The sequence below is a fragment of the Dreissena polymorpha genome, chromosome 3 (genome assembly GCF_020536995.1).
Source record: "Dreissena polymorpha isolate Duluth1 chromosome 3, UMN_Dpol_1.0, whole genome shotgun sequence".
Classification (NCBI taxonomy): Eukaryota; Metazoa; Mollusca; class Bivalvia; order Myida; family Dreissenidae; genus Dreissena; species Dreissena polymorpha.
Window position 1 is genome coordinate 71983335 of NC_068357.1, and position 11083 is coordinate 71994417.

Sequence of the window (11083 nt, forward strand, 5' to 3'; positions counted from 1 at the left end):
TGCCTATAGTAAAAAGCATTTTTTCTAGATACAAAGGGCCATAACTCTGTTTTTAACAGATGGTATACACTGCAATTTGGCGTGCATCATCCTCTTATGCATATATACTCATACCAAGTTACAATGAAATCCGCCAAAGCACTTCCAAGATATGGCTCCGGACACAAAAGTGCCTGTAGTAAAAAGCATTTTTTCAAGATACAAAGGGTCATAACTCTGTTTTTAACAGATTGTGTACAATGCCATTTGGTGTGCATCATCCTCTTATGCATATATATACTCATACCAAGTATCAATGAAATCCGCCAAAGCACTTCCAAGATATGGCTCCGGACACAAAAGTGCCTATAGTAAAAAAGCATTTTTTTCAAGATACAAAGGGCCATAACTCTGTTTTTAACAGATGGTATACAATGCCATTTGGCGTGCATCATCTTCTTATGCATATATATATACTCATAGCAAGTTTCAATGAAATCCGCCAAAGCACTTCCAAGATATGGCTCCGGACACAAAAGTGCCTATAGTAATAAGCATTTTTATAAATGGCGGGGGATAATTAAGCCCAATAAAGCGGTACTTATTTTTAGCACGAGAAGAGAAATAGTGTTGTGGGGTACCCTACAGCCGAATCGCATATCACGGTACTTTGAACCAGACACAAGATGCCGCAGCGCAATTGCTAGCTTCATCCCTGGTTCAATTGGAAGTCTGTAGTTGTTGCGCTGTTTCGTTATCCTTTTGCCCACTCGTGCGAGAATCTCATCAAACATCTCGGTTGGCACTCTCATGAAGTTGATAAATGCGAAATGGATCTCTTGAACAATGCTATACAAACTACCGGTACATGTACCGCTTGTAATTGATATACTAGTATCACGTGTGTTATGTATCTTGAACACGGGTATACAAACTAGTGGTACACGTGGCGCTTGTCATTAATATCACGCAGGCGACATGGATCTCTTGAGCATGCGTATGTCAACTTACGGTACACGTGACGCTTGCCATGAACATCACGCAGGCGACATGGATCACTTGATAATGCGTTTGTCAACAACCCCTACACATGAAGATTGCCATTAATATCACGCAGGCGACATCGATCTCATTAACATGCGTATGTCAACTAACGGTACACGTGACGCTTTATATTAATATCACGTATGTGAAATGGATCTCTTGAACAAGGGTACGTCAACTAAAGGTATATGTGACGCTTGATATAACTATCACACAGGCGACATGGATCTCTTGAACAAGGTAACACCAACTACCGGTACACGTGACGCTTGATATATCGCGTATGTGACATGGATCTCTTGAACAAAGGTACGCCAACTAAAGGTACACGTGACGCTTGATATTACTATCACACAGGCGACATGGATCTCTTGAACAAGGCTATATATGTACCGCTTGTAATTGATATAACACGTGTGTTATGTATCTTGAACACGGGTATACAAACTACTGGTACACGTGGCGCTTGTCATTTATATCACGCAGGCGGCATGGATCTCTTGAGCATGCGTATGTCAACTAACGGTACACGTGACGCTTGCCATTAATATCACGCAGGCGACATGGATCTCTTGAGCATGCGTATGTCAACTAACGGTACACGTGACGCTTGCCATGAACATCACGCAGGCGACATGGATCTCTTGAGCGTGCGTATGTCAACTAACGGTACACGTGACGCTTGCCATGAACATCACGCAGGCGACATGGACATGCGTATGTCAACCGCCGTTACAAGTGACGCTTGTCATTAATATCAAAGTATTAGTACATGTACCGCTTGTAATTGATATCACACTTGCGTCATGTATCTTGAACATGGGTAAACAAACTACTGGTACACGTGACGCTTGTTATATGTCACGCATGCGACATGGATCTCTTGAATATGCGTATATGCGTATATAAACCACCGGTACACGTGACGCTTGAAAGATATCACGCATGCGACACTGTTCACTTGAACATGACTATGCCAACTAAGGTACAATTGTCTCTTGTAATAGATATTACTTGAACATGGGTATGCGAACTATCGATGTACGTGCCGCTTGTACTTGATATGGCACATGAATTAATGTAACATATGTATGCAACTACCGGTAAATGTACCGCTTGTAATCGTGTCACTAGTTATAACAATGTTTAACCGTATAGTAAATTTCATTGTCATTTTTAAAACCAAGATATGCCCGATACACCAGTCACTCGTGTCAACCTGTACAAGTTGTAATTTGTATTGATATGGCTCCTTTGAGGTAAGAATAATAACACATTGTATGCATATAAATAGTTATATTGATCAAAAAGTGAAACAACACGATACAACCATACATCACATTACAAAAACTGTATACAAATACGAATATTTATTTGCAGTCAGGCCAAAGGGCCATAATACATACAGTTTATTTTTATAATTATATAAAATAACCTGAATAGTTAAAGACTACAAAGTCATATGATGCAACATATGCATGCACTTTCGTAGAAAAAATACTGCTATACATTATAATACCACCAAAACATGTATTACCTAATAATTAAATACCTATAACATGTAAGCATGCAAAATAGAAACATACTTATAAAGTCACCTATGCATCAGTATTTTTATCAGATATAAATAAACAATGCAATACAAGCATGCAGTATTAAAATGAAAGCTAAGTTGCATGATAATTACGTAGTTGTTATATATTAGCATGCACATACACACATTTTGCAATCAAAAATATGTGCTTGTCATTTTCATCGGCCATTAACATATTGAACAAACGAAACAGTTTCCATTTCATTCAACCACTGCGGGATAAACAAATCATATCTGTGTTATACAATGGGCACTGCATAAACACAGGGTACTCATCTTCTACAATATAAACATGTCGCATAAGACAAAATTTACAGTATCTATGATCACGTATATAACATACAACAAGAATATCAGTGAAACTGATGGATGCTCCCCGATGATGCGCTATGTCAATCTATGTGTTAATAACCACCTACAAAATCTATTATTAGCCTCGGTGACATTGACTCCAGTGGTCCAAGCCTCATCAAAAGCACGGAGTGCTGCGCACTCGGGCAGGAACGGATTTTTCGAGCGCCCGCAAATGATCATGCCCTCGAAAACGTGTATTATCGCTATATAATAAAATGGCTTTTGTAAGGTGCATGAAGACAGCGAAATGAATACTGCAAATCATACAAGTCACAGAACATATCATTGACAATTTGTTTAAATGTTTCAGCTATAAAGGTGCCATGATGACACTATATCGCTCATCTGACTGTTGTTTTTGTCTATAAACTCGAACTCTCTTCCTGGCCATTTAAGAGGTGTTCACTATGAGCAAATAAGGACAAATTTGCCTGTGAGTTGGGTATAGCATATTTTGAAATTCACGGTAGTGGTCAACCAGACGATGTTTTATGCCAAATATATAAGCTTTCCTTTTGGTTGCCATCGCAACCATATATATGCATGGAATGCATTTCATTTAACAACTTTGAAAGAGGTTCATGCAAGAAAACTCGTGCCATGTTTCATTAAAATTGGCACAGAGGTTAGATGTTGTTTAAGTAGAAAAAATGTTAACCCGTGACGGACCAAGACCATTCACAATAGCTCACCCTGAGCACTTTATGCTCAGTTGAGATATATAAAAACAATTATTGCATAATAATATAAGTATGTGTTTACTCGCTCAGTCTTTAATAGAAAAAAGCATCAACAGATGCAATAGTAAGTATTCAAAGTTCAGATGAACTTAAAATTATAGATCATTTAAGTATCACATTAAACTAACCCAGCTAAAGCAATTCTTATCTTTTTTCATATGATAACTTTCTCTTCTTATTCCATTCATTTAAAAAGAATATAGGTAAAAGCAAAAGTGTGACTGTGACATCTGACGGGCCGACCTTTTAATGCACTGTATAAAGCTGTTGAATTATTCACATATTTCAGAATTTACAGATTCAAAGCCTTAAAGTCTGCTAGCTGTAAAAGCAATAGAACATTTGTGGGAGTAGCCATGGAAAATGTCATAAAAAAACGTTCATTTTCATAGTATCCACTTTCTCTGTTTAGGCAATATTCTTGTAAATTACATGCAAAGTCATAAAACACGTCTTGTGGAGGGGTTTCTTAATAGCTATAGAGTGAAAATGCGGGATCTTTTCTTCCATCTGTCCCAGTCATGTGAAAACCATAGCAATGTCCATGGTCTGCACAGAACCAAAGAAATAATGTTGATTTTCCTCGAGCAGAAGTTTGAACTTTAGAATAAAGCTTTTGACATTTTTCAAATTCTTAAGTCGTATCGTCATGGTCTACATTTCTTTTAACACAGCTGTCATTGTCAATGGAAAACTTTCTTACACTTCTTAACTTTAACCCAGATTCATTAAAATAATAGGCTTTCCAAACTTTTCAGGATTGTATGTGCCCAGTTGAGGTACAGGTGGTTCTGGTTCAGTAACTTGCAATGACATTGCTTCATTAATTAGATATTGCAAAAATAAGTTAATGTCATCAGGCAATTTCATTGTTACTTATTAAAGACTCGCAAATTAAATCTCTTAGTTCAGGTGCAAACGAACGAGTTTCATTAACAATACTATTAAATCGATCATTTTCAATATTCGGGCTATTTAATAATAGTTTAATTTTGTAACAATATGCAGGGGGTACAAGGCTTGTAAGGACGCTGTTGTGGCTAGCATTTTAAAAACATTTGAATATGCAACTCGTTCATTATCACTCATTTGATAAAATCTTTCGAAGGAACCCAAAACTTCAGAGGGCAGTGCTTGTTTTAACAACTTGATACGGTCCAATAATTCCTTCTCTGGAATAATTTCATTCTCTTTAATTTCATTCAGTTCTTTCCGAGCAATGTAATCTAAAGTAGTTCGAAGCTTAATCATTTCTTGTTTGTCTATTCCATTCAAATTTTTCAAAAAACATCTATCCATTCTACGATGCAGCGTATTATTAATGCCCAAAGCCTGGTTTGTTTGCACCATCACAGCACAATCTCTTAGGACCAAAACCACATACACCACAGGGTATACGAAAATCTATTTTCATGTTTGAAGCCCAACTGAACCAAAAATTAATAAAAAAAACTGTTTGATCCATAAACCTAGCCTTGTTGTGGCGAGTTTTATACATCTCATTTTTAAACTGGCAGTAAGAGGAACAAGAAATATCTTTTAAAAAGATATACGGCGTTGATTGTGGTTTGAGTTTGTGAAAGGTAAAGAGTTAAAAAAATGAGACCAAGGATAGCGAATGTCTTTTTCTGTGCAGTTCTTAGCTGGATCACACGCAATACGGGATGTTACGCGGAGTTTTCGCGGCTTATTTTAAATAATAACATATTGCTGGTCATAAACCTATAGATACAAAACAGAAAACTAAATGAAGAATGGAAGTGAAATTTAAACATATGAGTCAACCGGCCACACGCGAAGTATCCGTACATATTTTAAATATTTATACGCGCGTTCTTCGAACAAACCTGTTTTAGTGGTTTGTCGGGCATTGCTTTTTGATTCGATTATTAACAGTATCGAGAATCATCGCGCTCATGCTTAATACATTAGGCAATATGGTGGAATAATTCTTAGTAAATTAATTAAAAATAATATTTATCATGGTATTGTTGAAAACACATAAAGACTCTATTATTGGCATACCATAAATATATCGCTGAATATCTTCATTAAACATCTTTTGTGGTCTAAAGAAAATCTCAGTTCACCTAGTTCACGGATAGGATCTATATTATAACAAACTGGCCACGAACTCAGGTCAGCACATAAGCGTCTTCGGACGCAGCGATGACCTGTAAATAAACCATGATAACTCGCGGGTTGAAATGCAATGCATTAAAGTGAGGCCACGCTTCCACTGCTTTTTATACTTGTACATGTTAACATGTTGTTAGGAATATGAAAGTCAGTACTAAAATGACAACAAAGCCTTTAAGTAAAAACGCTGTTGCCTCTGAAAATAAAAGGTGGACGCACAAACTGTATTGATGTCGAGATTGAGTGTAAAATTGTTTTATCTATTAAGCCTTTTCATTAGAGATAAAATTGTTTCATGCTGAACACGCAGTAAAACAGTGTTACAAAGACGCGGACATGTTTCCAATGTTCTGATGGTATGCTCATATCAGCCTATGGGATAACTGAAGTGTATTCATTCTGAACTAGCCGCGGGAAATTTTATTTGAATTTTATTGGACAGTTACAAAGGTCAGGTAAGGTGAAAAGCTGGCGTATACAGCTAACGCCGAAAAAGTACAACTAGAATTCATAACCATGAATACAAATTCCCACCCTATTTCATCTCCTGCTGCTGTATCCCTACTTAATACATGTATACAATCTAAGTCCCCTTCATCCCAAAGAATTCTGCAAGGCTTACTAATTGAATTATAGCATTCACGTATATGAATGTCACATTTTACAGCCGCAAAATTTGTGTAAATAGTTAATGTCCTTTGTCTTTCGTGTATGGTCAGTCCATTTTCACTGTAATTATCGTCATCTTCTCGCTTGAGCCAACCGCTTCCACAGGGACAGGTATTGTCTGGAATATCTGGAAATAATACAGGTCCTTTTAGGCAGCCATCTGAACATCGAAAAAGGTACGAATCATTCCATTGATCACGTTTTATGATATTTTTCCTCATTATTGTCTTTAAGTCTGGGGGAATGTTTACTTCTACACTTAAAATTCCTCATTGAAGTTATTGTATGCAGCAGTACTTAATGTAACCGAAACAGGCATTTCATCATCAATATTGTCATCAAATAACTGTTGTTCTTCATCATCATTGTTATCAATATTTGTTTGAATTAAATCTTCCCACATGTGAGTATATGATTTAAATAAGTTTAAGTGCCTACAAACCTTCGAATTTAGTAAAGTACTTATATTTCTCTTATAACTCTTTTGAGAACGGCATCTACCAGCAGTGCACGACACAGTGCATTTACCAAGCCTTTTGTTCATGCTAAAATGAACAAAAGCTGGATACTCGTCACGTTCTATAAGAACAGAATATTTTTTAATTTCTGGTTTTCTAGATATTTCAACTATTTTCTGATTGTTAAAACACAAAGCCTTTTGAACAAAGTGTTCGATTCTTGACAATGATTCTGGAGACTGAACATGGTCCGGTGCTAAACGAGGTAAAACATGCAATTTAACAAACTTACAATGCATGCAAGTTACACAGTTATCTCCTAAAGAGTCTAAAACTAGAAATTCTTCGTTCTTATATTAAATTCCTTCACATTAAGCAGAGTTTTGTATATTTTACATGTGCAGTCAAAATAGTCACCAGTTTCTTGACAAAACCTAGTAATGAAAATAAAATCATTTGCTTTAAATGAACCATCCATTTTGCAGTAATCATTAAGGCCACAAACTAGATTGCCACTGTCATCATGCATTTGTATAACTAAAGTGCCATGATCTAGAAGGGAACAACAGTAGGTTTTTAAATATTGACAGGTTGTCGAAGTGCTCAGTATTATCCGTTTCAGTGTCTATTAGAAATGCCAACTTTTTTCTCTAATTCACAACATGTCACAACAATAACTAATTGCATTTTGCATAAAAAAAACAGTAAGTTGTATGTATGTTGTATTATATCACAAAAAGAATGGAAAACGCAAAAACATTTGATGTAGCTATGTCAGTAACTTTCTTTTTTGGTGAACATCTTTGACGACCATCTTGGATTTCTCAGCCCCTCCGACCCTGACCTTTTGGACCTAATGATTTTCATTTTACATTTCTAATTCATCATATTACATAGATTTCATATTTGGTAGTCATTTTTCATATTCAGTACAACATATTGCATACAGTGTTTATTTGATAGTCATATTTCTTATTAGGTAAAGCATATTACTTACTGAGTTATTAGGTAATCATATTTCTTATTCAGTATAGCATATCACATAATTATAGAGATTATTTGTCAGTCATATACCATATTTAGCATTTACCACACAGGATTTACTTTGATAGCCAAAACCCCAATTCTGTAAAGAATATTACACTCGGTGTATTTTGGTATATTATTCATACCTACATAAGCAGGGAATCAGCTATTTTAGCGAGATTTCTTCCCAAAGTTAAAAGGTTACGACCTTTTTCCAATTAGGAGAGACAAAATTATGTACAGAATATTATTACACAGTATATTGGAAGTCATATACGAAAATCAGTAGAGTATATTAAGCTTGTACGCAGTTTATTTTGTAATAACTCAACAAATTCATTATAGAATACAAGATTCATGTATTTTGGCAGTCATATTCAATGTATTGTATGAATACTCCATGCATTGTATTTTGAAGTCATAAATAATAGTTACTGCCTTACTGGCTAGTCACATAAAACCACAGTTTATAGATAAATAAAAACACATGCTCTTTTGATGTTTATTTTATTATAACAGTTTTTGCAATAACAAACATTGAACATGAAGTAACTTTTCTCATACATGTATTTATAAATAATCAAGAGATCTGTTAACAAACATAATAATAACAAGAGCACCGCCTTGCGGGTGCAGACCGCTCATCTATTTTCTTTTTAAAGGTGAAGGGACTCTCATTTTCAATCACAAAGGAGGGAGGGGCGGAGTGAAGAGGGTTGTATAGTGTGGGGGTGTGGAATTTATTACATTATCTTCCAAAAATGCGAAAAAAAAAACGCGGAAAAAAAAAAATCGGGGCGGGGGGGCGGAGTGAGGGGGGGGGGGGGATTTTTGGGTGCGATGGTTGGACGGTATTTCAAACATAAAATAATAAAAATAAATATTTGTTTTTTTAACCGTTTCAAAAAAAAAAATTTGTTGGGGTGGGGTGGGAGGGGGGGTAAAGTGTGAGGGTGTGGTGGTAATTTGTGAGATGATCTTAAAAAAAAAAAAAAAAAAAAATTAGGGGGGGGGATTCGGGTGGGGGGAGGGGGGGTGGGGGGGGGATTCTTGAGTGCGATGGTTGGACGGTATTTCAAACACAAAATAATAAAAATAAATATTTGTGTTTTTTAACCGTTTAAAAAAAAAAATTGGCGGGGGTGGGGTGGGGAGGAGTATAGTGTGAGGGTGTGGTGGTCATTCGTGAGATGATCTAAAAAAAAAAAAAAATTAGGGGGGGGGGATGGGGGGGGAGGGCACAGGGGATGGTTTGGGTGGAGTCTATTGTGGTATGTCAGGTAAGAGTAGTTTTGTCAAAGTATCAATCAAATCTAAAGAAGTTATGGCAATTTAAGCAAAATTTAATAATTTGACCTTGAGAGTCAAGGTCATTAAAAGGTCAAGGTAAAATTAAACTTGCCAGGTACAGTAACCTCATGATAGCATGAAAGTATTTGAAGTTTGAAAGCAATAGCCTTGATACTTAAGAAGTAAAGTGGATCGAAACACAAAATTTAACCATATATTCAAAGTTACTAAGTCAAAAAAAGGGCCATAATCCCATAAAAATGACAACCAGAGTTATGCATCTTGTCCTTTTACTGTACCCTTATGATAGTTTGCGAGTGTTCCAAGTATGAAAGCAATATCTATGCTACTTTAGGGGTAAAGTGGACCAAAACACAAAACTTAACCAAATTTTCAATTTTCTAAGTATAAAAAGGGCACATAATTCTGTCAAAATGCCAGTCAGAGTTCCATTACTTTGCCTGCACAGTCCCCTTATGATAGTTAATAAGTGTTGCAAGTATGAAAGCAATAGCTTTGATACTGTTGGAATAAAGTGGACCTAAACACAAAACTTAACCAAATTTTCAATTTTCTAAGTATAAAAAGGGCACATAATTCTGTCAAAATGCAAGCCACAGTTATCTAACTTTGCCTGCCCAGTCCCCTCATGATAGTAAGTAAGTGTAGCAAGTTTGAATGCCATAGCATTGATACTTTCTGAGAAAAGTGGACCTAAACGCAAAACTTAACCAAAATTTTCTATTTTCTAAGTATAAAAAGGGCACATAATTCTGTCAAAATGCACGCCAGAGTTATCTAACTTTGCCTGCCCAGTCCCCTCATGATAGTTAGTAAGTGTACCAAGTTTGAATGCAATAGCATTGATACTTTCTGAGAAAAGTGGACCTAAACGCAAAACTTAACCGGACGCCGACGCCAAGGTGATGACAATAGCTCATATTTTTTTTTCAAAAAATATATGAGCTAATAATGGTTTATTAAATGCATGTATGCAGAGAGCCGTACCAGATTAGCCTGTGCAGTCCAAAAGAGGCTAAATAGGGACGAAACTATGCTGGATTTTTGTTTAGAAGAGACATCCTTCTTTAATAAAAAATACCATAACAGTGGAAAGTGTCGTCCCAGATAACTGACAATACTTTATTCTCATTTATTCAGCCCGATTTGCATAGAGTGCAACTCATATCTAAAGGGACCTGTTCAAAGATTTTACAAAATTTTAATTATCAGAACACTTGTTGCACATAGAGATAAACTATGAATATTGTTTTGGTAATCAATAATCATCAGTTGAAATTAAGAGTATTTTTATTAAGTTTAATACACATGTATTTAATGTTTCAATTGTTGCGATTGAATTTACAGCACTTTTGATTGCTTACTTTAGGTAAAAAATACTGTCATATAGTGATTAAGACATAAGAGTTTTTACATAAAGGATCTAGGTTTGAATCCAACAGGGTGGAACCATTTTTTGTAACATACTAGTATTTAATATATTTGTGTGGTTATTATACTTGAAAGTCTATTAAAAAATCTTGCGAGTTATGACAATAAATAACCGAATGCCGGACAAAAACCCTCCCGTCAGTTTTATTGGGGCCGGACAAAAACCCTCCCATGAAAAAACGGGGTCGGAAAAAAACCCTCCCATGAAAAAACGGGGTCGGACGAAAACCCTCCCATGAAAAATCGGGACCGGACAAAAACCCTCCCGTGAAATATGAGCCAGGAATTCAAGTTCCTTTAAATCTAAAGTTGCTCAACAAACAATCAATAAAAGATAC

The 11083-nt window shown here is 35.9% G+C and overlaps 1 long non-coding RNA gene across 1 annotated transcript in view; it reads left to right on the forward strand.

Moving 5' to 3' along the window:
• Positions 1–11083, forward strand: part of LOC127874713 (uncharacterized) — a 73341-nt gene that overhangs the window by 55815 nt on the left and 6443 nt on the right. The window lies entirely within an intron of this gene.